Genomic DNA, 15,619 nt, shown 5'->3' with positions numbered 1-15,619 from the left:
GATCTGGGATGGGATGACTGTGACGAGCTTCAAACTCGCGACTGTAGGGCATGGTGACAGACACAAAAGGATAGTAAATCCTATTCCTACATGATTGAGAACCAATAGCTGATTAGCCACGCAGGATACAATAGAGGACCTTTTCACTGAGAGGATGGGAAGTAGCCATTGACAACGGTGACGCCCTACAAATAGCTTGCCATGGAAAAGAGTATGAAGGATTGGAAGGAGGCGGTAGGAAAGCAGAGATTTAAAAGGAATGAGGCATCTCCATACACTTATCTGAAATTCCCAGCAATGATTTACATAAGTATCTCTATCTTTACTATATGTTTTATTTCTATTTTAAGTATTAAAACTCCATAACCATTTTAATCCGCCTGACTGAGATTTACAAGGTGACCATAGCTTGCTTCAAGCTGAAAATCTCCGTGGGATCGACCCTTACTCACGTAAGGTTTATTACTTGGACGACCCAGTGCACTTGCTGGTTAGTTGTGCGAAGTTGTGAGAAAGAAGTGAGATTACAATTGTGCGACCAAGTTGTTGGTGCCATTGTGTATCACAATCTCGTGCACCAAGTTTTTGGCGCCGTTGCCGAGGATTGTTCGAGTTTGGAGAACTGACGGTTCATCTTGTTGCTCAGATTAGGTAATTTTCTTTTCAAAATGTTTTCAAAAATCTTTCAAAATTTTTCTTTGTTTTCGTTTTTCCAAAATTACTTTTCAAAAAATCCAAAAAAAAAATTATAAAATCATAAAATCAAAAATATTTTTGTGTTTCTTGTTTGAGTCTAGAGTCAAGTTTTGAGTTTGGTGTCAATTACATGTTTTAATTTTTCTAGAAATTTTCGAAAATTCATGCATTGCATTCTTCATGATCTTCAAGTTGCTTTTGATAAGTCTTCTTGTTTGATCTTCATATTTTCTTGTTTTGTATCTTTTGTTGTTTTTCATATGTATTTTTGCATTCATAGTGTCTAAACATGAAAAATCTCTAAGTTTGGTGTCTTGCATGTTTTTCTTTTCTTGAAAATTTTTCAAAAATAAGTCTTGATGTTCATCTTGATCTTCAAAGTGTTCTTGGTGTTTATATTGACATTCATAGTATTCTTGCATGCATCATTTGTTTTGATTCATAATTTTTATATTTTGAGTCATTTAGTTATTTTTCTCTCTCCTCATTAAAAATTCAAAAATAAAAAATATCTTTTCCTTATTTTACTCCTAATTTTCGAAATCTTGGGATTGACTTAGTCAAAATTTTTTGAAATAAGTTGTTTCTTGTTAGTCAAGTCAAGATTTCAATTTTAAAAATCTTATCTCTTCAAATCTTTTTCAAAAATCAAATCTTTTTAAATTTTTTCTTAATATTTTCGAAAATTTTAAAAAAGTGATTTTCAAAATCTTCTTCTTAATTTTATTTCATAATTTTTGAAAACTTTACTAACAATTAATGTGATTGATTCAAAAATTTGATGTTTGTTACTTTCTTGTTAAGAAATGTTCAATCTTTAAATTCTAGAATCATATATTTTAGTTTCAATTTTAATTTTAAAAATCAAATCTTTCTGAATTTCTTTTTCAAATCTTTTTTTTAAAATAAATTTCAATCATATGTTTTCAAACATATCTTTTTTTTCAAATCATATATTTTTCAAAATCAATTTCAAAATCTTTTCTAACTTCTTATCTTTTCAAAATTGATTTTCAAATCTTTTTCAACTAACTAATTAACTTTTTGTTTGTTCTTATCTTTTTCAAAACCACCTAACTACTTTTCTCTCTCTAATTTTCGAAAATCACCTTCCTCTTTTTCAAAAATCTTTATTTAACTAATTGTTTAAAATTTTAATTTTCATTTTATTTCTTCTCTTAATTTTCGAAAATCACTAACCTTTTTTTCAAAAATAATTTTCGAAATTCTCTCTCTCATCTCTTTCTATTTAGTTATTTATCTTCTAACACTTCTCTGCTACTCATAATTCGAACCCTCTCTTTCCTCTGTGTTCAAATTTTTCTCTTTTCCTTCTTCTATTCTTTTCTTCTTCTACTCACATAAAGGAATCTCTATACTATGACATAGAGGATTCCCCTTCTTGTCTATTCTCTTCTTTTTTATATGAGCAGGAGCAAGGACAAGTAAATTCTTGTTGAAGCAGATCCTGAACCTGAAAGGACTCTGAAGAGGAAGCTAAGAGCAGCTAAAACACAACACTCTAAAGAGGACTTTACTGAAATTTTTGAAAAAGAAAGAGACATGGCCGAACCCAACAACAATGCAAGGAAGATGCTTGGTAACTTTACTGCACCAAATTCCAACATACATGGAAGAAGCATCTCAATCTTTGCCATTATTGGAGCAAATAATTTTGAGCTAAAGCCTCAATTAGTTTCTCTGATGCAACAAAATTGCAAGTTTTATGGACTTCCATCAGAAGATCCTTTTCAGTTCTTAACTGAATTCTTGCATATCTGTGATACTGTTAAGACCAATGGGGTTGATCCCGATGTCTACAGGCTCATACTTTTCCCTTTTGCTGTAAGAGACAGAGCTAGAGTATGGTTGGACTCTCAACCTAAAGATAGCCTGAACTCTTGAGATAAGCTGGTCACGGCTTTCTTAGCCAAGTTCTTTCCTCCTTAAAAGCTGAGTAAGCTTAGAGTGGATATTCAAACCTTCAAACAGAAAGAAGGTGAATCCCTCTATGAAGCTTGGGAGAGATACAAGCAACTGACCAAAAAGTGTCCTTCTGACATGCTTTCAGAATGGACCATCCTGGATATATTCTATGATGGTCTGTCTGAATTGTCTAAGATGTCATTGGACCATTCTGCAGGTGGATCTATTCACCTAAAGAAAACGCCTGCAGAAGCTCATGAACTCATTGAAATGGTTGCAAATAACCAGTTCATGTACACTTATGAAAGGAATCCTGTGAATAATGGGATACCTCAGAGGAAGGGAGTTCTTGAAATTGATGCTCTGAATGCCATATTGGCTCAGAACAAAATGTTGACTCATCAAGTCAACAAGATTTCTCAGAGTCTGAATGGACTGCAAAATGCATCCAACAGTACTAATGAGGCACCTTCTGAAGAAGAAGCCTATAATCCTGAGAACCCTGCAATGGCAGAGGTGAAATACATGGGTGAAACCCATGGAAACACCTACAATCCCTCATAGAGAAATCATCCAAACTTCTCATGGAATGATCAGCAAAAGCCTCAACAAGGCTTTAATAATGGTGGAAGAAATAGGTTTAGCAATAGCAAGCCTTTTCCATCATCTTTTCAGCAATAGACAGAGAATTCTGAGCAGAGCCCCTCTAGCTTAACAAACATAGTCTCTGATCTATCTAAGGCCACTCTAAGTTTCATGAATGAAACAAGGTCCTCCATTAAAAATTTGGAGGCACAAGTGGGCTAGCTGAGTAAAAGAGTCACTGAAACTCCTCCTAGTACTCTCCCAAGCAATATAGAAGAGAACCCAAAAAGAGAGTGCAAGGCCATAACCTTACTTGGTGTGGCCGAATACACAGAGGAGGAGGAGGACGTGAATCCTAGTGAGGAAAACCTCTTGGGACGTCCTCTGGACAAAAAGGAGTTCCCAATTTAAGGAAGCTAAGGAATCTGAGGCTCACCTAGAGACTATAGAGATTCCATTGAACCTCCTTCTGCCATTCATAAGCTCTGATGAGTACTCTTCCTCTGAAGAGGATGAGGATGTCACTGAAGAGCAAGTTGCTAAATACCTTGGAGCAATCATGAAGCTAAATGCCAAGTTATTTAGTAATGAGACTTGGGAGGATGAACCTCCATGGCTCATTAATGAGCTGAATGTCTTGGTTAGGCAGACATTACCTCAAAAGAAACAAGATCCTGGTAAATTCCTAATTCCCTGTACCATAGGTACCATGACCTTTGAGAAGGCTCTGTATGACCTGGGGTCAGGCATAAATTTAATGCCAATCTCTGTAATGGAGAAACTGGGAATCTTTGAGGTACAGGCTGCCACATTCTCATTAGAGATGGTAGAAAAATCCATGAAAAAGGCTTATGAACAAGTAGAGGACGTGCTAGTAAAGGTCAAAAGCCTTTACATCCCTGCTGATTTCATAATCCTAGACACTGAGAAGGATGAGGATGAATCCATTATCCTTGGAAGACCTTTCCTAGCCACAGCAAAGGCTGTGATTGATGTGGACAGAGGAGAGTTGGTCCTTCAATTGAATGAGGACTACATTGTGTTTAAAACTCAAGGATCTCCCTCTGCAACCATGGAGAGGAAGCATGAAAAGCTTCTCTCAATACAGAGTCAAACAAAGCCCTCACAGCCAAACTCTAAGTTTGGTGTTGAGAGGCCACAACTAAACTCTAAGTTTGGTGTTGAACCCCCACATTCAAACTCTAAGTTTGGTGTTGGGAGGTCCCAACAATGCTCTGAATATCTGTGAGGCTCCATGAGAGCCCACTGTCAAGCTATTGACATTAAAGAAGCGCTTATTGGGAGGCAACCCAATTTTTATTTCATGTTATTTCATGTTATTTTCTTTTTTTTTAGGTTGATGATTATGTGGAGTCACAAAAATAATTGCAAAAATTAAAGAAAAATAAAAAACAGCATTAAAAATAACACACCTTGGAGAAGACACTTACTGTCGTTTAAATGCCAGTAAGGGTAGCAGAATGGGCGTTTAACGCCCAGTCTGGCACCATTCTGGGAGTTAAATGCCTGAAACAGGCTACAATCTGGCGTTAAACGCCAGAAACAGGTTGTAGCCTGGCGTCTAATGCCAGGAAAGGAATAAAAGCTGGCGTTTAATGCCAGAAACAAGCAGCAGTCTGGAGTTAAATGCCAGGATTACACAGCAAAGGCGTTTTGTGCGCCTAATAGGAGCAAGGATGATACAACCTTGACCCCTCAAGATTTGTGGACCCTACAGGATCCCCACCTACACCACCTTTCTCTCTTTCTCACTCCCCAATCAAATCATATCCTCTTCCCTATATCCTCTTTACCAATCACCTCCATATCTCTTCCCCAAAAACCCCCCACCTACCTCAATTTAAAAATTCAAACACTTTTTCCCTCCCAAACCCAACCCTAATGACCGAAACCTAACCCTTCCCTCACCCCTATATAAACCCCTCACTACTCCTTCATATTCACACAACACAAACACCTTTCCCCCCTCTTGGACGAACTACCTCGTACACTCCATCTCCTCTATTTCCTTCTTCTTCCCCTTCTTTCTTTCTTCTTTTGCTCGAGGACGAGCAAACCTTTTACGTTTGGTGTGGTAAAAGAATTGCTTTTTGTTTTTCCATAACCATTTATGGCATCTAAGGCTGGAGAAACCTCTAGAAAGAGGAAAGGGAAGACAAAAGCTTCCACCTCTGAGTCATGGGAGACAGAGAGATTCATCTCAAAGGTCCATCAAGACCACTTCTATGAAGTTGTGGCCAAGAAGAAGGTGATCCCTGAGGTCCCTTTCATGCTCAAGAAAAATGAGTATCCGGAGATCCGACATGAAATCCAAAGAAGAGGTTGGGAAGTTCTTACCAACCCCATTCAACAAGTCAAAATCTTAATGCTTCAAGAGTTCTATGCCAATGCATGGATCACTAGGAACCATGATCAAAGTATGAACCCGAATCCAAAGAATTACCTCACAATGGTTCGGGGGAAATATTTAGATTTCAGTCCGGAAAATGTAAGGTTGGCGTTCCACTTGCCAATAATGCAAGAAAATGCATGCCCCTACACTAGAAGGGTCAACTTTGATCAAAGGTTGGACCAAGTCCTCATGGACATTGGTGCACGAAATTGTGATCAATACTTTTTAATACACAAATAATCCCTAGTAATGGCTCCAAAGACTTGGTGCTCAATACCATGGCATAAACACAACTTCGCACAACTAACCAGCAAGTGCACTGGGTCATCCAAGTAATACCTTACGTGAGTAAGGGTCGATCCCACGGAGATTGGTGGTATGAAGCAAGCTATGGTCACCTTGTAAATCTCAGTCAGGCAGACTCAAATGGGTATAGTGATAAACGAATAAAGCATAAAGATAAAGATAGAGATACTTATGTATATCATTGGTGAGAGCTTCAGATAAGCGTATGAAGATGCCTTCCCTTCCGTCTCTCTGCTTTCCTACAGTCTTCATCCAATCCTTCTTACTCCTTTCCATGGCAAGCTCATGTAGGGTTTCACCGTTGTCAGTGGCTACCTCCCATCCTCTCATTGAAAGCGATTGCATATGCCCTGTCACGGTCATAGCGGAATTCATCTGTCGGTTCTCAATCAGGCCGGAATAGAATCCAGTGATTCTTTTGCGTCTGTCACTAACGCCCCGCCCTCAGGAGTTTGAAGCACGTCACAGTCATTCAATCATTGAATCCTACTCAGAATACCACAGACAAGGTTAGACCTTCCGGATTCTCTTGAATGCCGCCATCAGTTCTCGCCTATACCACGAAGATTCCTGTTAAAGAATCCAAGAGATATTCACTAGAGCCTCGAATGCTTGTAGAACAAGAGTGGTTGTCAGTCACTTTGTTCATAGGTGAGAATGATGATGAGTGTCAATCATCACCTTCATCAAGTTGAAGAACAAGTGATATCTTGGAACAAGAACATGCGGAATTGAATAGAAGAACAGTAGTAATTGCATTAATACTCGAGGTACAGCAGAGCTCCACACCTTAATCTATGGTGTGTAGAAACTCCACCATTGAAAATACATAAGAACAAGGTCTAGGCATGGCCGAATGGCCAGCCTCCCAATGATCTAAGATAGCATAAAACTCAAAGATAGCTACCAAGATATATAAATACAATAGTAAAAGGTCCTATATATAGAGAACTAGTAGCCTAGGGTGTACAGAGATGAGTAAATGACATAAAAATCCACTTCCGGGCCCACTTGGTGTGTGCTTGGGCTGAGCAAATGAAGCATTTTCGTGTAGAGACTCCTCTTGGAGTTAAACGCCAGCTTTGATGCTAGTTTGGGCGTTTAACTCCCATTTAGGTGCCAGTTCCGGCGTTTAACGCTGGGATTTCTTGAGGTGACTTTGAACGCCGGTTTGGGCCATCAAATCTTGGGCAAAGTATGGACTATCATATATTGCTGGAAAGCCCAGGATATCTACTTTCCAACGCCGTTGAGAGCGCGCCAATTGGGCTTCTGTAGCTCCAGAAAATCCACTTCGAGTGTAGGGAGGTCAGAATCCAACAGCATCTGCAGTCCTTTTGAGTCTCTGGATCAGATTTTTGCTCAGGTCCCTCAATTTCAGCCAGAAAATACCTGAAATCACAGAAAAACACACAAACTCATAGTAAAGTCCAGAAAAGTGAATTTTAACTAAAAACTAATAAAAATATAATAAAAACTAACTAAAAGATACTAAAAACATACTAAAAACAATGCCAAAAAGCGTACAAATTATCCGCTCATCACAACACCAAACTTAAATTGTTGCTTGTCCCCAAGCAACTAAAGATCAAATAAGATAAAAAGAAGAGAATATGCAATGAACTCCAAAAACATCTATGAAGATCAGTATTAATTAGATGAGCGGGGCTTTTAGCTTTTTGCCTCTGAATAGTTTTGGCATCTCACTTTATCCTTTGGAATTCAGAATGATTGGCCTCTTTAGGAACTCAGAATCCAGATAGTGTTATTGATTCTCCTAGTTTAAGTATGATGATTCTTGAACACAGCTACTTATTGAGTCTTGGCCGTGGCCCAAAGCACTCTGTCTTCCAGTATTACCACCGGATACATACATGCCACAGACACATAATTGGGTGAACCCTTTCAGATTGTGACTCAGCTTTGCTAAAGTCCCCAATTAGAGGTGTCCAGGGTTCTTAAGCACACTCTTATTGCCTTGGATCACAACTCTATTTCTTTCTTTTTCTTTCTTTTTTTCTTTTCTTCTCTTTTTTTTTTCGGTTTTGTTTTTTTTTTTTTCGCTTGCTTCCTTCTTTTTTTTTGTATTCACTGCTTTTTCTTGCTTCAAGAATCATTTTTATGATTTTTCAGATCCTCAGTAACATGTCTCCTTTTTCATCATTCTTTCAAGAGCCAACATTCATGAACCACAAATTCAAAAGACATATGCACTGTTCAAGCATACATTCAGAGAACAAAAGTGTTGCCACCACATCAAGGTAATTAAACTGTTATAAAATTCAAAATTCATGCAATTCTTTTTTCTTTTTCAATTAAGCACGTTTTTATTTAAGAAAGGTGATGGATTCATAGGACATTCATAACTTTAAGGCATAGACACTAAGACACTAATGATCATAAGACACAAACATGGATAAACATAAGCACTTAAAATTCGAAAAACAGAAGAATAAAGAACAAGGAAATCAAGGAACGGGTCCACCTTAGTGATGGCGGCTCTTCCTTCCTCTTGAAGGTCCTATGGAGTGCTTGAGCTCCTCAATGTCTCTTCCTTGTCTTTGTTGTTCCTCTCTCATGATTCTTTGATCTTCTCTTATTTCATGGAGGAGAATGGAGTGTTCTTGGTGCTCCACCCTTAGTTGTCCCATGTTGGAACTCAATTCTCCTAGGGAGGTGTTCAGTTGCTCCCAATAGTGTTGTGGAGGAAAGTGCATCCCTTGAGGCATCTCAGGGATTTCATGATGAGAGGGGTCTCTTGTTTGCTCCATCCTTTTCTTGGTGATGGGCTTGTCCTCATCAATGGGGATATCTCCTTCTATGTCAACTCCAACTGAATAACAGAGGTGACAAATGAGATGAGGAAAGGCTAACCTTGCCAAGGTGGAAGACTTGTCCGCCACCTTGTAGAGTTCTTGGGCTATGACCTCATGAACTTCCACTTCTTCTCCAATCATGATGCTATGAATCATGATGGCCCGGTCTAGAGTAACTTCGGACCGGTTGCTAATGGGAATGATTGAGCGTTGAATAAACTCCAACCATCCTCTAGCCACGGGTTTGAGGTCATGCCTTCTCAATTGAACCGGCTTGCCTCTTGAATCTCTCTTCCATTGTGCGCCCTCTTCACATATGATTGTGAGGACTTGGTCCAACCTTTGATCAAAGTTGACCCTTCTTGTGTAAGGATGTTCATCTCCTTGCATCATAGGCAAGTTGAACGCCACCCTCACACTTTCCGGACTAAAATCCAAGTATTTCCCCCGAACCATTGTGAGATAATTCTTTGGATCCGGGTTCATACTTTGATCATGGTTCTTGGTGATCCATGCATTGGCATAGAATTCTTGAACCATCAAGATTCTGACTTGTTGAATGGGGTTGGTAAGCACTTCCCAACCTCTTCTTCGGATCTCATGGCGGATCTCCGGATATTCACCCTTTTTGAGTGAAAAGGGGACCTCGGGGATCACCTTCTTCAAGGCCACAACTTCATAGAAGTGGTCTTGATGCACCCTTGAGATGAATCTATCCATCTCCCATGACTCGGAGGTGGAAGCTTTTGCCTTCCCTTTCCTCTTTCTAGAGGTTTCTCCGGCCTTGGATGCCATAAATGGTTATGAAAAACGAAAAAGCAACGCTTTTACCACACCAAACTTAAAAGGTTTGCTCGTCCTCGAGCAAAAGAAGAAAGAAGAGAGTAGAAGAAGAAGAAATGAGGGAGAAGGTGATGGCTTATGTATTCGGCCAAGGAGGGGGGAAGGTGGTGTTTAGGTTGTGTGAAAATGAAGGAATGAAGAAGGGTATTTATAGGAGAGAGGGGAGATGGGGTTCGGCCATTATGGGTGGGTTTGGGAGGGAAAGTGGTTTGAATTTGAAGGGTGAGGTTGGTGGGGTTTTATGAAGGATGGATGTGAGTGGTGAAGAGAAAGATGGGATTTGATAGGTGAGGGGTTTTTGGGGAAGAGGTATTGAGGTGATTGGTGAATGGGGGAAGAAGAGAGAGAGTGGTGGTGGGTTGGTGGGGATCCTGTGGGGTCCACAGATCCTGTGGTGTCAAGGAAAAGTCATCCCTGCACCAAATGTTGCTCAAAATCACGTTTTGAGCCATTTCTGGCGTTAAACGCCGGGCTGATGCCCATTCCTGGCGTTTAACGCCAGGTTCTTGCCCTTTTCTGGCGTTTAACGCCAGTCTGGTGCCCCTTTCTGGCGTTAAACGCCCAGAATGGTGCCAGACTGGGCGTTAAACGCCCAACTGCTAGGTTTACTGGCGTTTGAACGCCAGCAACTTCTTCCTCCAGGGTGTGCTATTTTTCTTCCTGTTTTTCATTCTGTTTTTGCTTTTTCAATGGATTTTGTGACTTCTTATGATCATCAACCTACAAAAACATAAAATAACAAAGAAAATATATAAACTATAATCATTGGGTTGCCTCCCAACAAGCGCTTCTTTAATGTCAGTAGCTTGACAGAGGGCTCTTATGGAGCCTCACAGATACTCAGAGCATGTTGGAACCTCCCAACACCAAACTTAGAGTTTGAATGTGGGGGTTCAACACCAAACTTAGAGTTTGGTTGTGGCCTCCCAACACCAAACTTAGAGTTTGACTGTGGGGGCTCTGTTTGTCTCTGATTTGAGAAGCTCTTCATGCTTCTTCTCCATGGTGACAGAGGGTATCCTTGAGCCTTAAACACATAGGATTTTTCATTCACTTGAATGATCAGTTCACCTCCATCAACATCAATCACAGCCCTTGCTGTGGCTAGGAAGGGTCTGCCAAGGATGATAGATTCATCCATGCACTTCCCAGTCTCTAGGACTATAAAATCAGTAGGAATGTACTGGTCTTCAACCTTTACCAAACATTCTCTACAGTCCATGAGCTTGTTTTCTTGAGTTGTCTGCCATCTCTAATGAGATTCTTGCAGTTTGTACCTCAAAGATCCCTAACTTCTCCATTACAGAGAGAGGCATGAGGTTTACACTTGACCCTAAGTCACACAGAGCCTTCTTGAAGGTCATGGTGCCTATGGTACAAGGTATGGAAAACTTCCCAGGATCTTGTCTCTTTTGAGGTAGTTTCTGCCTAGACAAGTCATCCAGTTCTTTGGTGAGCAAAAGAGGTTCAGTCTCCCAAGTCTCATTTCCAAATAACTTGTCATTCAACTTCATGATTGCTCCAAGGTATTTAGCAACTTGTTCTTCAGTGACATACTCATCCTCTTCAGAGGAGGAATACTCATCAGAGCTCATGAAAGGCAGAAGTAAGTCCAATAGAATCTCTATGGTCTCATTTTGAGCCTCAGATTCCCATGGTTCCTCATTGGGGAACTCAGTGGAGGTCAGTGTACGCCCATTGAGGTCTTCCTCAGTGGCGTCCACTTCATCTCCTTCCTCTCCAAATTCGGCCATGGTTATGGCTTTGCACTCTCCTTTTGGATTTTCTTCTGTGTTGCTTGGGAGAGGACTTGGAGGGAGTTCAGTAACTTTCTTGCTCAGCTGCCCCACTTGTGCCTCCAAATTTCTAATGGAGGACCTTGTTTCATTCATGAAACTTTGAGTGGTTTTGATCAGATCAGAGACCATGGTTACAAAGTCAGAGAGGTTCTGCTTAGGATTCTCTGTCTGTTGCTGAGAAGATGATGGAAAAGGCTTGCTATTGCTAAACCTGTTTCTTCCACCATTATTGTTGTTGAAACCTTGTTGAGGTTTCTCTTGATTCTTCCATGAGAGATTTGGGTGATTTCTCCATGAAGAATTATAGGTGTTTCCATAGGGTTCTCCTAGGTAGTTCACCTCTTCAATTGAAGGGTTCTCAGGATCATAAGCTTCTTCCTCAGATGAAGCATCCTTAGTACTGCCAGGTGCATTTTGCATTCCAGACAGACTTTGAGAAATCAAATTGACTTGTTGAGTTAATATCTTGTTCTGAGCCAAAATGGCATTCAGAGTATCAATCTCAAGAACTCCTTTCTTCTGACTTGTCCCATTGTTCACAGGATTTCTTTCAGAAGTGTACATGAATTGGTTATTTGCAACCATTTCAATGAGCTCTTGAGCTTCTGTAGGCGTCTTCTTCAGATGAAGAGATCCTCCAGCAGAGCTATCCAAAGACATCTTAGATAGTTCAGAGAGACCATCATAGAAAATACCTATGATGCTCCATTCAGAAAGCATGTCAGATGGACATTTTCTGATCAATTGTTTGTATCTTTCTCAAGCTTCATAGAGGGATTCTCCATCCTTCTGTCTGAAGGTTTGGACTTCCACTCTAAGCTTACTCCATTTTTGAGGTGGAAAGAACTTTGCCAAAAAGGCATTGACTAGCTTTTCCCAAGAGTCCAGGCTATCCTTAGGTTGAGAGTCCAACCATATTCTAGCTCTGTCTCTTACAGCAAAAGGGAATAGCATCAGTCTGTAGACCTCAGGGTCAACCCCATTAGTCTTGACTGTGTCACAGATTTGCAAGAACTCAGCTAAAAACTGATGTGGATCTTCCATTGGAAGTCCATGGAACTTGCAATTCTGTTGCAGTAGAGAAACCAACTGAGGCTTAAGCTCAAAGTTGTTTGCTCCAATGGCAGGGATAGAGATGCTTCTCCCATAGAAGTCAGGAGTAGGTGTAGTAAAGTCACCCAGCACCTTCCTTGCATTGTTGGCATTGTTGTTATTTTCGGCTGCCATGAGTTCTTCTTCTTTGAAGAATTCGGTCAGGTCCTCTAAAGAGAGTTGTGCTTTGGCTTCTCTTAGCTTTCTCTTCAAGGTCCTTTCAGGTTCAGGGTCAGCTTCAACAAGAATGCCTTTGTCTCTGCTCCTGCTCATATGAAAGAGAAGAGAACAAGAAGATATGGAATCCTCTATGTCACAGTATAGAGATTCCTTGAGGTGTCAGAGGAAAAGAAAAATAGAAGAAAGAAGAAGGGGAAGAATTCGAACTTTAATTGGATGAAGTTCGAATTGTGCATTAAGAAGGAGTAGTACTCCATAAATAGAAGGATGTGGGAAGAGGGGAAGGTAATTTTTGAAAATTAAATTAACAAGATTTGGAAAACATTTTGAAAAACACTTAATTGATTTTCGAAAATAAAAGTGAGAAAGAAATCAAGTGATTTTTGAAAAAGATTTTGAAATTAGAAATTAAAAAGATTTGATTGAAGACTTATTTTGAAAAAGATGTGGTTAAGAAGATATGATTGAAAAGATTTGATTTGAAAACAATTTTAAAAGATATAATTTGAAAACAATTTTTAAAAAGATTTGATTTTAAAAAATAAATGACTTGCCTAACAAGAAAAGATATGATTCAAACATTAAACCTTTCTCAACAGAAAAGGCAATATACTTGAGATGTTCAATCAAATCATTAATTGTTAGTAAGTATTTTTGAAAAAGGAAAGAAATTGATTTTGAAAAACTTTGAAAACTTGAAAAAAATTGATTTTGAAAACAAAATCTTCTCTCTTTGCCATCCTGGCGTTAAACGCCCAGAATGGTATTCATTCTGGCGTTTAACGCCCAAAATGCACCCTTTTTGGGCGTTAAACGCCCAACCAGGTACCCTGGCTGGCGTTTAAATGCCAGTCTGTCTTCTTCACTGGGCATTTTCAAATGCTCAGCTTTTTCTGTATAATTCCTCTGCAGTATGTTCTGAATCTTCAATTCTTTGTGTTATTGACTTGAAAAGACACAAATTAAAAATATTTTTGGATTTTTAACAATCAAAATGCAACAAGAATCAAATAACAATGCATGCAAGACACCAAACTTAGCAGTTTGTATACTATTGACACTATATGAGACACATAAACATTCAAGTCAAAAGAATTTAAAGATCAGAGTAAGAAATCATCAAGAATTATTTGAAGATCTTAAGACACATGAATGAATGCATGCAATTGACACCAAACTTAAGATGAGACACTAGACTCAAGCAAGAAACATCAAATATTTTTGGTTTTTATGATTTTGTAAAATTTTTTTTGTGATTTTCGAAAATTAAGTGGAAAAGATATCAAATTCTTAATGAGAATTCCAGGAATCAGTGCAATGCTAGTCTAAGACTCCGGTCCAGGAATTAGACATGACTTCACAGCCAGCCAAGCTTTCAAAGAAAGCTTCGGTCCAAAACACTAGACATGGCCAAAGGCCAGCCAAGCCTTAGCAGATCACTGCTCCAAAAGCAAGATTGATAAAAAATCAACAAGCTTCTGTGATGATAAGTTGAAACCTCGGTCCTATGAGATTAGACATGGCTTCTCAGCCAGCCAGATTTCAACAAATCATCATGAAACTCTAGAATTCATCTTCAAGAATTTCGAAAAAATTAAATACCTAATCTAAGCAACAAGATGAACCGTCAGTTGTCCATACACGAACACAATCCCCGGCAACGGCGCCAAAAACTTGGTGCACGAAATTGTGATCAATACTTTTTAATACACAAATAATCCCTAGTAATGGCTCCAAAGACTTGGTGCTCAATACCATGGCATAAACACAACTTCGCACAACTAACCAGCAAGTGCACTGGGTCATCCAAGTAATACCTTACGTGAGTAAGGGTCGATCCCACGGAGATTGGTGGTATGAAGCAAGCTATGGTCACCTTGTAAATCTCAGTCAGGCAGACTCAAATGGGTATAGTGATAAACGAATAAAGCATAAAGATAAAGATAGAGATACTTATGTATATCATTGGTGAGAGCTTCAGATAAGCGTATGAAGATGCCTTCCCTTCCGTCTCTCTGCTTTCCTACAGTCTTCATCCAATCCTTCTTACTCCTTTCCATGGCAAGCTCATGTAGGGTTTCACCGTTGTCAGTGGCTACCTCCCATCCTCTCATTGAAAGCGATTGCATATGCCCTGTCACGGTCATAGCGGAATTCATCTGTCGGTTCTCAATCAGGCCGGAATAGAATCCAGTGATTCTTTTGCGTCTGTCACTAACGCCCCGCCCTCAGGAGTTTGAAGCACGTCACAGTCATTCAATCATTGAATCCTACTCAGAATACCACAGAAAAGGTTAGACCTTCCGGATTCTCTTGAATGCCGCCATCAGTTCTCGCCTATACCACGAAGATTCCGGTTAAAGAATCCAAGAGATATTCACTAGAGCCTCGAATGCTTGTAGAACAAGAGTGGTTGTCAGTCACTTTGTTCATAGGTGAGAATGATGATGAGTGTCAATCATCACCTTCATCAAGTTAAAGAACAAGTGTTATCTTGGAACAAGAACATGCGGAATTGAATAGAAGAACAGTAGTAATTGCATTAATACTCGAGGTACAGCAGAGCTCCACACCTTAATCTATGGTGTGTAGAAACTCCACCGTTGAAAATACATAAGAACAAGGTCTAGGCATGGCCGAATGGCCAGCCTCCCAATGATCTAAGATAGCATAAAACTTAAAGATAGCTACCAAGATATATAAATACAATAGTAAAAGGTCCTATATATAGAGAACTAGTAGCCTAGGGTGTACAAAGATGAGTAAATGACATAAAAATCCACTTCCGGGCCCACTTGGTGTGTGCTTGGGCTGAGCAAATGAAGCATTTTCGTGTAGAGACTCCTCTTGGAGTTAAACGCCAGCTTTGATGCCAGTTTGGGCGTTTAACTCCCATTTAGGTGCCAGTTCCGGCGTTTAACGCTGGGATTTCTTGAGGTGACTTTGAACGCCGGTTTGGGCCA

General features: G+C 39.6%; 2 non-coding genes across 2 annotated transcripts; one reads left to right on the top strand and one right to left on the bottom strand.

Annotated features, from left to right (window-relative positions):
- Nucleotides 1-2,655: 2,655 nt before the first annotated feature.
- LOC130977377 (small nucleolar RNA R71) lies at nucleotides 2,656-2,763 on the bottom strand. Its single transcript, XR_009085070.1, has one exon. It is a non-coding gene; the product is annotated as a small nucleolar RNA R71 (small nucleolar RNA).
- Nucleotides 2,764-12,102: 9,339 nt separating this feature from the next.
- On the top strand, nucleotides 12,103-12,206 carry LOC130978373 (small nucleolar RNA R71). Its single transcript, XR_009086020.1, has one exon. It is a non-coding gene; the product is annotated as a small nucleolar RNA R71 (small nucleolar RNA).
- The last annotated feature ends 3,413 nt before the right edge of the window (nucleotides 12,207-15,619 follow it).

The sequence above is a fragment of the Arachis stenosperma genome, chromosome 4 (assembly GCF_014773155.1).
Source record: "Arachis stenosperma cultivar V10309 chromosome 4, arast.V10309.gnm1.PFL2, whole genome shotgun sequence".
In the NCBI taxonomy this organism is placed as follows: Eukaryota; Viridiplantae; Streptophyta; class Magnoliopsida; order Fabales; family Fabaceae; genus Arachis; species Arachis stenosperma.
This window is presented reverse-complemented; position numbering and strand designations above follow the sequence as displayed.